Source organism: Chiloscyllium plagiosum, chromosome 3, assembly GCF_004010195.1.
Source record: "Chiloscyllium plagiosum isolate BGI_BamShark_2017 chromosome 3, ASM401019v2, whole genome shotgun sequence".
Lineage (NCBI taxonomy): Eukaryota > Metazoa > Chordata > Chondrichthyes > Orectolobiformes > Hemiscylliidae > Chiloscyllium > Chiloscyllium plagiosum.
This window is the reverse complement of record NC_057712.1, coordinates 9,035,774-9,051,719: the sequence shown is the minus strand read 5'-3', so window position 1 is coordinate 9,051,719 and position 15,946 is coordinate 9,035,774.

Sequence of the window (15,946 nt, the reverse complement as noted above, 5' to 3'; positions counted from 1 at the left end):
CTTTATTGTTACAAGGGGTCATAATCCACTCTTGTATGAAGTTTCTTTGACACTTTTAAGTGTGATATTTTATCAGTCCCACACAGATTTTCTTTGACAGCTACCCACTGAATTTGTACCTGCATTTATTTTGTCTCTGCAGCAGGTCTCTTTATCATACAACATATTTCCATATTAATTTGTGTGTTCCAACCCATCATCATAACTATATTCAGAGCAGTACTTTGGAGAGCTGTGATACACACACTGATATGGTCACAGGATATGGGTGTGTGTTAGGGATCCTTTCTGCAGAGAGGCCATTAAGTATTCTTTGGGGATGAGTGAAATAATTCCACAGAGGCCAGTATCTCTTCATCAGGTCCCACATTATTTATGAACAGAGAGCCCTTGTCACTGATCCAGCTCCCTTAAAGCCAGCTCTCAAAGTGAACAGGGTGTCTGACAGTCCTGTTCTTATCTGTCAGGCAGGGCTTCCTGATTGGACCCAGATTAACAGCCCCAATCAGGGAACTCATATTCTATGAGGTCCACCTGATTGACCTCATTGTAATTACTACAGTTAGATTCAGGGATCTTTTGAAATAGTGGTCAGGTACCCCTTAAGACCATTAACTATGGATAAGGTAATGCATAAAATGTATATATGACTCTCAGAACTGTCTAGCTTGTTAGGACATGACAACAAGTGCCAACATGTGTGAAGGCCTGTCAAGAAGTATCTAGAATTGTCTGCAAGTGTTAACCTTTCAAAAAATGTCAATATATCGATCAATCCTAAAGTGTCAAGAATTGTCAGCAAACGGCAACAATTGCTGATAGGTTTGTCTGGAAGTGTCAAAAATATCAACGCCGGCAAGTGTCAAAATGTGAATTTATGGAAGAGTGTGCTTTCTTCAAATAAAATTAGTGATGTAATTATATTGTTTAATGTTCCTATTGTGTCTGCTTTGACCACCTCCCCCAGCAGTACATTCCAGGCACTTACCACCCTCTTGCCTCTACCTTCTCTTTTGAACCTTTCTCCTCTCACCTTAAATTACATTTCCACCTCGGGAAAAAGACTCCAACTATTCACGTGATTCATGTCTCTCATTATGTTATATACTTCTATCAGGTCATCTCTCAGCCTCTGACATTCTGGTGAAAACAATCCAAGTTTGTCCAATCTCTCCTTATAGGTAATATACTTTGATCCAGGCAACATCCTGGTAGACCTCTTTTGTATCTCTCCAGAGCCTCCACATCCTTCTTATAGTGTGACAACCAGAACTGAATACAATACTACAAATGTGGCTTAACTAAAGTTTATACATGTACAACATGATTTGCCAACTTTGATACTTAATGCCCTGACCGATTAAAGCAAACACGTCATACACTCTCTTCACCATGTTATCCACTTATGTTGCTACCTTTAGGGAGCTATGGACCTGCACCCCAAGATCCTTCTCTATATCAGAAGGACCCTGCCACTTAGTGGAGACTTTCCTCTTGCTTAATGATCTCCCAAAATGCAACACCTCACACTTGCATTTTTGGTAAGGCCTCAGGTGGGTGTAGTTGACAGCAACCATGAGCAAGTGGTGCAGCTAAAGACAGAAGAACTTCCAGCTTTTGACTGGCCTGCAGCTTTCTGCCTGTATCTTTTCACTACTCCTAACTCCCATCAATACTCATCAATCTACTGCCCCCAACTCCCAGCACTATTCCTTCATCTCTTCTTTCCATCTCCCTTCATGTTACCATTGCATCTCTTTCCCCTCAATCCCGTTACTCCCAACAATCTCCCTTTACCTTTTTCGCCCCCCATCTTCACTCTCACCAATAAAATTACCAGTACTTATTTGAACATATAACTTAATCTCATTGTCCTTCTCGTTATATGTCCCCACTCACTTGTCAAAGAGCAGGTGGTGAAAAGCCATAGGACCCTTCACTCTCAATCTATTTTCGTCCTTCCTATAGTTTCTCAAAGAATTTTCAAAATTCAGCTTCATTTCTCTTTCCCCTCCCCTTGTTAGCACATGAATGCTGGAACACAGGAGCCTCTGGTTCACAGCTGGAGCTTGGCCTTTGCTTGGGGATTTGTGGATATTCAATAAGTTGATGAGAGGGGGACAGGTCTTTCCTGGAAGTAGATAGGAATTTAACCTGGATGAGGCATGTGGAATGTATGGAATTGAGAGGATGTGTGGGGTGAGGTTTAGAGGAAGGTTTATGCTCCTCTGCACTTAGAGAACTAAGACTACCTTTGATGGGTATAAGATGTACCTTGGGAAAGTTCAGGTACCTTTTTGTGGAGGTAAGATAACCTTTGAGATTGTGAAAAGACATACCAATAAAGTGCATTAACACATTGGGTCTACCACATTTGGTTCAATTTGATTTACCATTGTCACATGTACCACGATACAGTGAAAAGTATTATGTTAGGTGTTAACCAGACACACCGTACCTTACATAAGTACATCAGGGTAATAGAACAAAATGCAGAATGTAGTATTGCAGCTACAGAGAAGGTGCAGAGAAAGGTCAACTCTGTCTCATTAAATTTATCACCAAACTGTCCAAAATTAAAGGTTAAAAAACATGATAGGTATTTCAGTCAGCCTGTCTGAGTCCTGTTGAAGGATCCCAATCTGAAACATTGACTCTCCTGCTCCTCTGATGCTGCTCAATTTGCTGCGCTTTTCCAACTCCACGCTACATCCACTCTGTCTATATAAAACCATTATAGGCTTTGTGCTGCATGACCCTTTTCTCAAGCTATTGTTTCCATAATGAGACACCTATTGATGGACAGCTCCAACTGGTTACTGAATGGAAATGTTTGTTTCTAATAATGTGTTGACATAGTGCTTAAGCTGAATGTTGCTTACTTAAGTAATTGAACACTTAAGTGAAATGTTTGTTTTTATAATGAATTATTTGAAGTGACATCAATATATTGGATGTTTGTTTTGTATTACTGAGGGTGTAAATGTCTTCCAAGAGTTGCATCATCAATTGACTGGCAACATTATTTTCTTTAAGCATACTTCCTGATTAATGCCAATGCTGCAAAGTAGGTGAAAGGGAAGGGCAAAGCAATGGTAGATGTGGGATGTTAGTAGGCACCAAGTTGGCAAAGGGGTTATAAATGCCCAAGGGGATAACTGGGACAAATGGGGTATGAAGCAAGATGGTAGATTGACATCGGGATATGAGGAGACATGAGTTGATGGGCACATGATGGCATAGAGGTCTGAGTGTCCATGGAAGAGAAGAAGTTGGCATGGCATTATGAGAGTCTTGGAAGTGGATGAATGGGCATGAGATGACATAGGTGATACAAAGGGCCACTGGGTTGGGTGTAGAGCCATTAAGTGGGCATGTAATTATGACATAACATGGGGAGTAAGTACAGAGGCTTAGGTTGGCAGCAAGAGGACACGAAGCATGAGGGGTTGGGAGCAAGAGGGATATTTTCTAATTTAATCTTTATTTTTCAACTTTGAGTACAGTGCTGGATCTCCAATGCAGGCTTTCTGCACAGCCAGCTTTGGGACCTGGGCAGCATTGTAGGTGCCTCCTGAGTTGCCCTGATTAACTGCCAATACAACTTGGCACCCCCACACTCCCACATCTGACCAGAGACCTAAACATAGTACTGCCTTTTTTATAGGCCCAGGTTACAGAGCAAGGAGGTCTTCTGAGTTTGAGCATTGAAAACTAGGGATTTATCTACACAGAACAGGAGAGTTTTGGTAATGTCAGGTTTTGTAAATAGTTATACATTAAACCGGCCAATTTACTTTTGAGATCAAATATATTTGTGAGTCTGAAGTATAATGAGATGATATTTCTACCTGGACATTATCCTATGTCATTCATATTGCCATGGAGATAGGTTCTGAGTGGGTAATAAGCTATTGGAAGCTATTTTCAGATCATGTTATATGGTGTTTTCTTAAAATATTACTCAATGTCATGAATAGGGTCAGTCTTTAAAGTTCTGAGTGTGTGTGTATGTGAGAGAGAGAGAGAGAGAGAAAAAGAGAGAGAGAGAGAGAGAGAAAGAGAGAAGGAACAGGGATAGAGGCACCATATCTTTATGGTTCACCAGGGAACATGGAGGTGAGAAATTTCACTTAGACTGAAGCGATTGAGTCCACGAAGACTTAAATGAAAATATAACCTTGGCTAAAGGGAGAAATCTCCATGGTAACCCTCACTGCAAAAAGCTAGGATCGATTCAGATTTGAAGTAGCGGAGTTCTTTGGTTCTTTTTGTGTTAAAGTCACTGTTGCCCTGGATCTGGCTGAAAATTCATATTTGGCAGCTTGACACGCCATCAGGCAGGTCAGAGATGCCTGGTTCTAGAAAAAGCCATACTATCTGGGTCACAACAGCCTGGTACAGTAGGTGCTCTGCCCAGGACCATAAGAAACTACAGACGGTTGTATGCACAGCCAAGAACATCTTGGAAGCCAAGCTTCTGCCCATGGACCCCGTTTATACTTTTAGTTGCGATGGAAAGGCTGCCAACATCATCAAAGTCCCCTCCCACCCCGGGAATGCTCTACTTAAATCTCTTTCATCAGGCAGAAGAAACAAAAGCTTGAACACCGCACTAACAGGTCTCAGAACAGTTTCTTTTCTGCGACTATTAGGATGATGAATGTACTCTCTAACTTAGAATAATATTGATTGTGTTAATGTTGACCTTGCTTTGCTTACATCCTGTTCTGTGTAATCCTGTATGCCTCACTCTGTCTAGGCACCCTATGGTCTGTATGCCCTTGCTGACTATGATCTGCCTTACTGCTGGCAAAACAGAGCTTTTCACTGTACTTAGGTACACGAGACTACAATAAATCAAATCAGGGCCAAGGGATTGCATCCATGTTGAGCAGGTTAAGAGGGCTTGCTGGCATCAATTGATTCCCAAATGGCTATCAAGACACTGACAGACAATCCAAACAAATTCCTGAACAGAGCTGGAAATGTGTTGCTGGAAAAGCGCAGCAGGTCAGGCAGCATCCAAGGAGCAGGAGAATCGACGTTTCGGGCATGAGCCCTTCTTCAGGCTCATGCCCGAAACGTCGGTTCTCCTGCTCCTTGGATGCTGCCTGACCTGCTGCACTTTTCCAGCAACACATTTTCAGCTCTGGTCTCCAGCATCTGCAGTCCTCACTTTCTCCTAAATTCCTGAACAGAAAAGGTTTCCACTCACTGAGTGCCGAGTTGTGAAATGAAGAGTGCCTTATGTATCAAGTGTCTGTGAGGGAATACTTGAATGTGAATAGTTGCCATATGATGGGGTTTAGATTAATGACACTGAAGGGCATGAGTAAATCTTAGGTCAACAGTTAAATTGGAAGAAAGCTAATTTCAATGAGATGCGAAGACATCCAGCCAGGCTAAAATGGATCCAAAGACTGACAGGAAGAACTGTAATGGAGCAACAGCTAATCTTTAAGGAAGGGATAGTTCAGGTACAAACAGGCTTATTTCAACAAAGATAAACAGCTGGAGAACTAAGTTCTTGGATAATGACAGAGGTGAAAAATGTGATGAAATAAAAAAAGTGTATGACGCTCTTCGTGTGAATTTGTAAAGCAAGGTCTACGTTCAACACATAGAGTTTGAGAGGAAAGGTGAAGAAAAAGAATAAGACTGACAAAGAAAGAATGTGAGAATAAAATGGCAGTCAATGTGATAGGGAACACAAAGGTTTGATAACAACGTATAAATAATAAAATTGTGATAAGATAATGTGAATAATAAGCAGACAGTATGAGGAAAGGTGGCTCTTATTAGGAACAAAGAGGATAATATGTGCTAACAAGTATTAAAATAAAGCATTTACAAGCTCTTTGTGCTACTGGTCACTAAGGAAGAGGAAGCTGACAAATCGTCAATAGAATCAGAGGCAGTAGAGATAATGGATGGATGGTGTGAAAATTGAGATTGAAGAGCTACTGGAAAGGTTGCCCGAACTTAGATATGTTGCCTGCTCTGGGTGACTTGCATCCCAAATCGGAAAAGGGAGTTGGGATGGAGATTATGAGAGAGCCTGTCCCCAGATGTTGGAGAAACGCCAGATCATCAAAGACTGGCAAACATTTCATCTTTATTCAAGTCTTAGCAACAGTTGGCCATCAACCATAGTTCCACAAATAATGATTGGAGTAAAGAAATCAATAAGCTTTGAGAGACTTTTGAATTAATTAAGAATTTCTAGCACAGATTTTGAAAGGCAAATGATGTTTCACTAACCGTATTGAAATTTTGTACATATACATTGATGATGAAAATTCAATGGATGTCGTCTTATGAATTTTAAGCAAGTATTTAATAAAGTATCACATAAAATGCAGAATGGCAAAAATGGGCTCTTTGCTTGGGGGGACAGCATCAAATTGGATTAAATAAAATGGCTTAAGGGCACGAAACAGTGAATCGTGGTGAATGGCTATTTTTCAGGTTGAAGAATGATGGGCAATGATGTGGCCCAAGGGTCACTGTGCTTTTTGTTGTTAGATATAAATTGCTTGGGTGTTGATATACAGAGAAGCAGAAAGCAATAAGTACAATATAAATCGCTTGCAATGGGATGTGGACAAGCTCGCAGAAGGAGCGGCCAAGTGGCATTTGGAATTTAATGTGAGGTGATATTGCAGAAAGGATAAAGAGAAGCAATACAGTCTAAATGTCACAGTTCTAGAGAGTGTGCAGGCACAGGGGGACCTGGTATTTCATCTACATTAGGTTTTTGAATGGGTTAGGACATATTGAACGAATAATTAACAAAGCAAATGGGAACTTGGGATTCATAAATAGAGATATCGAGCACTAAAACAGGGCAGTTATAATGAATAAAAACTGAAAGAACTGCAAATGCTGTAAATCAGAAACAAAGGAAAGGTCACTGGACCCGAAACGTTAACTTTGATTTCTCGTCACAGATGCTGCCACACCTGCTGAGATTTTCCAGTAACTTCTGTCTTTGTTTCGAGTTATAATGAATCTTTATAAAGCTTCAGCTAGGACACAGCTAGACTATTGTGTCCAGTTCCAATTACATCAAGTTAAGCAGAATTTGAGGACCCTTGAGAAGGTGCAGAAGATATTTACTGGCATAGGCCCATCAATGACAACTTTTAGCCACAACGATAGGTTGGAGAAGGTAAAATTGTTTGACTTGGAACAAATGAGATAAAGCAAGTGAAATACAATATGCAGTACAAGATTAAGACAGTATTGTATAAAGTAGACAAGAAAATCTGTACCTATTTACTGCTGGTACAAGGACTTGGGAATGCATTAAATCTTTTGAAGTAGGAAGTGGCAATGATCCCATTATTCATGTGAAAGGAGAGACAATCCATTATTTCAAAAGAAAAATAGATGAACACTTAAGACAAATGGGATTTCCAACATACAGAGATAGAGCATGTTAATGGGACTAAGTATATTGCTCTTTGAGTTCAGGCCTGGATTTAATGGAGTGAATGGGCTCTTTCTATGATGCAAATGACTTATTTACTTCTATAGCCTTAAATCATCAAAGTGGCTCTTATGGGGATGTGTCCTTTTCCCACTCTTTCATGGTTCCTTCGTCTTGTAGGATTCCCACCTGTGAACGTCAGAATTATTGGCAGGTGCGTGAGGATTAAGGGTTGTCCTCCTTGGAAGTAGCCGCTGAAGCTCATCAGCTCATCAGATGCTACAAGCAGAGTCATCTGCTAACGCATACCTGTCAGTGGTGCCCTCCATTGTGAGCAAGTCTATTTAAAATATAAAAATCTGCACACAGAACGAGAACTAGATATGATGGAAAACTTGGTATCCAATTCATCTTCAGTGTAGGGCAGACATGAGAAAGAAAAGGTAGTGGTGGGACACACACTCTCAAACATAATTAAGGACTGACAATAATTGTGGGTCTTGCCTATGATGCCACATTCCATAAAAAAATTTTAAAGAGTGAAATGTGACGGCTAATGGGTGCTGTGGAGGAGCCTGGAGTCCAGATGCTAGAGAGAGACCACCAAGGTTAGCATCCTGGGCCTCATAACGAACAGCAGTCTTGCATGCCTCCAAGAATCGTGCTGATTTGTCAGAGTGCAGCTCAGAGCAGGCGAGAGAACTCCACATTTCACCTTTCATCAGAAGAAAGAAATTATCCTGTGAGCACCGTTCAACTGAATTATCCCAAATTATCCCCAATACTACACAAAGATATTGAGAATGAGGCCACTTGTGAATGTCTATCTGTGCTAGCGCTGATCAGCATCTTCCTGCAAAATGTATGCAGCAAAAGATAAATTAAGTCTGAGAACTTTCTGGTCACACGCCCAACTCTAGACTGTTTCTGTCAAGGTCGAGACTGGAAATTATCCAGGCATCAGATTCCTGACCCCAAAAGTAAAAATCCAAGCTTCTGAGTTCCATGACTGACAGCATTAGTTAATCAAATGAAACAGATGAAATCAATAATCAGTAAATCTCATATTCATAGTTTTATAATAATCAGTAACAGTAGAATTAGTTTGGAGATAAGTCAGATATGTTTTAGAAAGCGATCATTGCAGAACTGAAATAATTCCCTTTTCATCAGGCATATAATTCAGCTCGAATATACCCAAACCAATGTAGAAATTCCATTATAATTAGTTTGAATATAGTATATAAATGAATTCATTGCACTAATTTCTCTTACTAAATTTGAAATGTAATAATATGCTTTTACAGTGAAATCCCGTGCAATGGAGTGATTACACCAAGAACTCCCAATATGGAGCTTTTGTCCAGGTCAGCCATATTGTACAGCTCTGTTGCGAAGGTATATTTCCATATATACTCACCATGGCTCAAATCATCCAGTGTCTGGTTTATAATAGATATGACCTATAACTGAAATGTAGTGGACCTGATGCATGGTCTTGACCAGGAAGTGCCTAGGAATTTTTAACTTCCGATGAGTTATTCTCAGACTCCTTGGAATCCTCTGTGAGTATCTCTAACTGTGAACTGGGGACAGAGACTTGGGTAAACCTAATCTAACACATGAGTAATGACACAATATCCTACGCCCATAATCCCACACTATTCATCTATTGTGCAGTGTCCAACCTCCAACAAACCATTTGCCCACATGATTACCTCTGCATTGTGACTACTAACCTGACCCACTCTGAATTGACCCTCCCCATTCAATTTTATTAACCTCTGGGTCTGTACTCAATGGAATTTAGAAGGACGAGATGAATGTTACTAAAACTTACAGAATATTGTCACCTGAGAGGCCTGGATCGAGTGAATGTGGAGAAGAGTTTCCACTAATAGAAGAGACTAGAAGCCAAAGGCACAGCCTCAGGACGAAGGGATGACCCAACAGAACTGAGACAAGAAGGAAATTTTCAGCCAGAAGAAGATGAATCTGTTCTGCTCATATATCTTATGAGCTAACTTCCAGACCCCCAACCACATAACCTGACTACCCTCCTAACCAAATAATACGCTAACCTCACCTGTTCACTCATCTGAAATCCTTCCCACCAACCATGTCATTCAATGGGATCATGGCTGATCGGATAATCTACTTCTGCACTCTCCTGTCTTTTCTCCATGACCTTTGGTTCCCTTACAAATAGAAAATATGTTTCTCTCAGCAATGAATATTCTTAGTGACCTAGTCACGCCAAATCTCTGTGGTAGGAAATTCCACAGATTCACTACACTCCAAGAGAAAAAAATCCCTCATCTTTGTCTTAAATGGATGACCCTTTTACTCTGAGATTATGCCTTCCGATCCTTGACTCTCCTACAAAGGGAAGCAACCTCTCAGCACCTATCCTATAGAATAATTTTTTTTAAAAATGTCACCTTTCATTCTTCTAAACTCCAATGAGTGTCGATCCAACCTATTCAACCTCCTCATAGGGAAATGCCAGATCCCAGATCATCCTCGTGAACCCTCTTTGGAATGCCTCAGATGCAAATATACCTTTCCTTGATAAGGGACCAAAGATGTTCTCGTACTCTGTCTAGCACCTTGGGCCAACTGTCCATCTGTGTTCCCTGTTTTTACTGAATGTGGATGCTAACGTTTTGTGATTAATGCATGTGGACCAGCAAATCTACAAAGATGTGCTACATCTTTCCGCAGTCTTTCTCCATTTAAATGACATTCAGCTCCTTCCTTCTTGCTAGCAAAGTACATAACCTCACATTCCCCTCATTACATTCCATCTGCCAATGTTTAGTCCATTCATTTAACCTGTCTCTGTCCTTCTATATGCCCGAAACGTCGATTCTCCTGCTCCTTGGATGCTGCCTGACTTTTCCAGCACCACATTTTTCAGCTCTATCCTTCTATAGACTCTTTATGCCATTGCCATCACTTGCCTTTACATCTGTTTGCATGTCAACTGCCAAGTTGACCATTGTACATTCACTACATTCATCCAAGTATTCAATAATCAAAGCAACATTGAGCAGAGTCTGGAGAGCGACATTTCTGCCACTTCAAACCGGTTCATGAATACTTTAACCTTGACTTTGCAGAGCTGGTCTGATCTACACCAAAATGCTCTCCAGCTCAGTGGGCTGCAGGAAAAATGAACTTTGCTGGGAGAGTGGGATTTTCACTGGTGCTGGATGCAATTGATTACTCTGCAGACCCTTGGTTCACACACACCAAACAAACCTCCAACACTGTGGCCAACTACTTCAACTCCCCCTCACGGTCCCCCAATGACATGCAAATCCTGGGTTTCCTCCACTGCCAAATCAAAGCCACCCGTCAAATTGGGGGAAAAAAAAAGCCTCATCTTCCACCTCGAGACCCTACAACCACATGGCATCAACAAAGACTTCACCAGTTTCCAAATCTCCCCTCCCCCACCACATCCCAAATCCAGCCCTCCAACTTGGCACTGCCCTCTTGACCTGTCCATCTGTCCACCTTCCTTCCCACCTGTCTGCTCCACCCTCCCCATCACAATTAATCCCACCTGTATCCACCTATCGCCTTCCCATCTCCATTCCCCCAGCCCCAGCCCCACCCCCATCCTCCTATTTATATCTCAGTCCCGTTCCCCTCTACATTCCTGATAAAGGGCTTATGCCTGAAACATCGACTTTCCTGCTTCTCAAATGCTGTCTGACCTGCTGTGCTTTTCCAGTGCCACCCTTTTTGTCTCAGACTTCTGATGATGTAACACATGGATTATCTTTACTTTAACATACAGTTGGTTTCCCACAATGCCCAGAACAACTTGGTGGTTGATGTCCACGATCCTAATAGTATCCATATTCCATTTATTCAGACCAGTCATATATACTTTCAAACCCTGGCTATTAGGATGAACCTATGGCTGTCTGGTGGCCCGTGCTGCATCTTCTTCACATGGAATCATGATCCTCATTTCTCATTTGTCTGGTGCTCCTGCCATGAATCCAAGCAGGAACCATTTATGTTTTGAAGGAACAGTCCTGCTGTTTGGGTCACTTGGGTAGAGACATCCAGTGTTTGTTTTCAAGCTGTTGTCCTTTGCTTCATTCTCCACAACCTCCCTCTCAGCAGGACACAGACCTTACCAGCAGCCATTGGAAGAAACCTTGGGAAGGGGAAGTCAAGGAACAGGCTGGGAGGAGGCTACCTGCACCCAATTAATCTGGATGGGTCCTCCATAGTCAACTAATGCTCTGTTCAAGTATCATTTCCACAGTACCGTTTCTGTACAATTCCCCACCTTCTCAGTAATCAGATACAAACTGCAAAGGAAAACATTGTGTGTTCTAACCATACCTTTCAGATAAAGGACTCCACAAAATCCATTCCATGATTACTTTATCTGACAATAAGACTTACAGAACTGAACTATTCCTTTGTGCACATGCCATTGGAACTTCCTTGGCAGCTCTTGACAGCTTTCATTATTCTTTGAGGGTTTTCGAAATCCAAAGTGTTAATGACCTTATATGCATGATCTTTTCTACTGTCAACAACTCTTAAACTCTGGCCCCCTCCAAGGTTTCTCGAGTTAGACCCCCATTCCCCTCCTCCCCACCCCCCTATTCTTCCTGAGTGTTGAAACAACACACAGCCCGAAGTATCTGAGACCCCCTAGAAGTACCTGACACTCTCCCCATCCCCTGCAGGTATCCTGAGATGATAGCCACTGGGGCATCTTACCTTTTCAAAGGAGCAGCCTAAGTTTCTAAATGAATCTTAGGAGATCAAATGTTCACTCTCTGGGCTCCACACTACAACGAAGCCAAATTCCTATTTCACTGGAGGCAGTACACAATGTACAAATGCACCACTCCAAGTTGAACATCACTCCTGTCCCTGTGAGTGCTCAGCAGCAGGACTTTTGACTATGGGCCATTGCCATCATTTTCATCATGGCAGAGAGTGCTGGAAAGTTGGGTCCAAAGAGCGAGAACCTGACCACACTGTACCGTAAAATGTATCTTGGGAAATGTAGCCGTGTTGTGACATTGGTCAATATTTCCTCCTCTCCCAATTCAGTAGGAAGTGAAATGGAAGTGCCAACCAAACTGATATCTCAACCAGTCACCTTACTAGGCAGCAGGCTTCTGTGCTGAATGTGACTCCTGAACCTATCCTGGCAGATAACAAAGATCAGAATAAGTAGGCCGTTGGGTGCACGGAATGAGACTGACAGTGCCAATTCTGTGGCACAACAGAATGGCACAGATCCACAATGGCATTCTAGTTACCCTAGGGCCTATAATCATTCTACCATTGTTGACTCAGAGTGCTGTGACCTGCTGATGTGGATTGGGACTCAATAGTGGGTATGGGCACTCCAGTTCTTGTACATCTGATCTGCTCAATGTGAATTAGGGGTGGCACGATTGCTCAGTGGTTAGCACTGCCTCACACCGCCAGAAATCTGGGTTTGATTCTACCCTTGGACTGGATGGACTTTGCACAATCTCCCTGTGTCTGCATGAGTTTCCTCTGGGTGCTCCGATTTCCTCCCACTGTCCAAAGATGTGCAGTTTAGGTGGATTGGCCATGCTAAATTGCCCATCGTGTCTAGCGATGTGCAGGCTAGGTGGGTTAGCCATGGGAAATGCAGGGTTACAGGGATTGGGTGGGATGTTCATTGATGGATCTGTATGGGCTGAATGGCCTGCTTCCACACTGTAGAGATTTGATGAATTCCTTCGACTTGTCAAACTTCAATCAGTTTTGAAGCCCCAGGGCTCTGAGGCTTGCTTTTTTTGCTGGCAAGAGGCTGGTTTTAAGATTGTCTTTATGGATCTCTTGTTTGTTACAAGCAATTCCTGATCTGCTGAAGTTCTCATGAATAATTCATTTATAATCAGCTGCTTTTCCAGATATTTTTATATTTTTATATTTAAGTGCTCCCTTCAGGCTCTGTGGGAAAGGCATTCATAAAGTGAAGGGTTGAAATGGAAAATAAGATATCGCTGAGTGAAAGAATTCCATTAAAACATATATTCACACATGTACATGCATTTCAAATGACTCAATAAAGTGTGTGAACTTTAAGAATTCCATCATACCCAGGCCACTTTCAAGCCCATTCCAGAGAGCTCACTGCATGATCTTGTCCTAAATTGACAGGAAATCACTCTGTATTATTTGAATATATTTAAATTGATATTAATATTCAAGCTAACCTTTCTTACATTTTCTGCTTGAGCACTTAAGCCAGCATAAAATTTTCAAGAGATGTGACCAAGCATTGTGGAAATGCACATCTTTTTTAGACTACTAAATACAGATGGAATTTTAAAAAAAATCCTTCAAGATATATAAAAGCAAGAAATCCATTTAATTTTACTCAATGAACTATGGGTTAGAATTTGGTTTGTGCCATTATTCAGGTACAGAGGTTACAATTCATGATTTGTCTGAATCAGGTACACAGAAGGTGGTAATACTGACTATTTTGATGCTATCACATTATTTCTATAATTGCAGTACATGTGCCAGAGTACTAACTGTTTCTCTGTTCAACGGGGTGCTGAGATGTGTTTCTTGATAGCACGTAGTGCTGTCAGTTATTTACTCTTAAAGGCAATTTGTCCCTCTTAAAGGGAATCACACTGTATCACAGGAGACTGCCACTGAATAGCATACTGCTGTTCGAAATGATGAAAATAGAATGACACTGTAGAATGAGGGCTGCAGGATGACAAATGTGATGCCGGACATCTTCATGATGGCAAACAGATAGATCAGTTGCACTCTCAAAGAGAGTTGTGAACACAATCACAAAACCCAGACTTCCTTCTATTGACTCTGTCTATACTTGAGAAAGCAGCCAGCATAATCAAAGACCCCTCCGACCCTGGTTATACTCTCTTCCATCCTGTTCTATTGGGCACAAGATAAAAAAGTTGAAAATACATACCAACAGATTCAAGAACAGCTTCTTCCCTGCTGTTATCCGACTTACGGAACTCTCATATATTAGAGTTAATCTTTCTCTGGAGCTGTAACACTATATTTTGCATTCTGTTCTATTACCCTGATGTACAATATATTTAGAATCTTGGTGTCCCTTCAGTGTGGACACAGGCTATTTGGCCATTGAGTCCATACTGACTCTCCAAAGAGGATCCTACCCAGAACCCTACCCTAAACCTGTGTTCCTGTATTTCCTGTGGCCAATCAACCCTGACCTGCACATTTTTGGACTGTGGGAGGAAACCGGAGCACCCAGAGGAAACCCACGCACACACGGGGAGAATATGCAAACTCCACAGAGACAATTACCTGAGGTTGGAATCAAACCCGGGTCCTTGTGAGGCAGCAGTGCTAGCCACTGAGCTACCATGCTGCCCTGCAGGATGTGCAGTTTGTTTGGTTAGCATGCCAAAGCAATACTTTTCACTGTATCTCGGCACATGTGACAAAATCAAATTGAAGGTAACTCCCACAAGGGAGTAGGAGCAATGACCCGATAGGTCATTTTGTGGCATGTCAACTCATGCAGTTCAATGATCTCATACAGATGGTCAAGGTCAGGTCAGTGCATATATCTTTATATGAAAGCTCTTATTCATCTTTCCACTGGCCTTTAATGCTGTTCACTGCACCACACTCCCATCACTCACCTCCAGCTAACATTGAGATAATCACCTATCTGGATATTCTATCAAAACTGCCAATCTCACTCTCCTTTCTTACCACCTCAAGCTATTCAGTTATGGCAGGTACAATTCTTGAACATGGAGATGCATGGTCACTGAGGTTCTGCACTTTCTCTTGCACTGCCAAGTTTCACAGAACAGGAGGAAGCAGAACACAGCCAATGTGGGACAGGGGCATTTACATTTTATGAGCTCCAAGGTGGAAATGGGTCTTAGTACCTTTGGGGTAACTGCAACAGGACATAAGGCATCCGATATTGATGGGACTTTCAACTTTAACTGTATTCCTGTCTTATGCACCTTCTGAGCTTTCAGATCTCAATTCAGCCTCATGGTACTCTCTGACATGATGTACGAGATGCAGATGGTGTGAATTTGGACCTCTAGATTTCTGCCCAGCTATTCCCTCACCCAAGTTTCTTCCCTCTGACTTTCTGCTGTTAGATAATTAATTGTAACTACCCTTTCCACCACAGAAGCTCCAGAAAGAGAGAGAGAAAAACAACACAATGAAGAGGGCCTATCATAGCTACTAAGTCAGATACTGGCAATGTAGTTACAGGCTGCTATGAAATTGAGATCAGCACATGGTGAGTCAGTGGGCAAAAGTAGATAGCAGACAGGCAGGGTCAAGATTAAAGTGGTGTTGGAAAAACACAGCAGGTTAGGCAGCATCCGAGGAACAGGAAAATTGACATTTCAGGCCAAAGCCCTTCATCAGGAATGAAGCTGGGAGCCCTGGGGGTGGAGAGATAAATGGGAGGGGGAGTGGGGCTGGGGAGAAGGTAGCTGA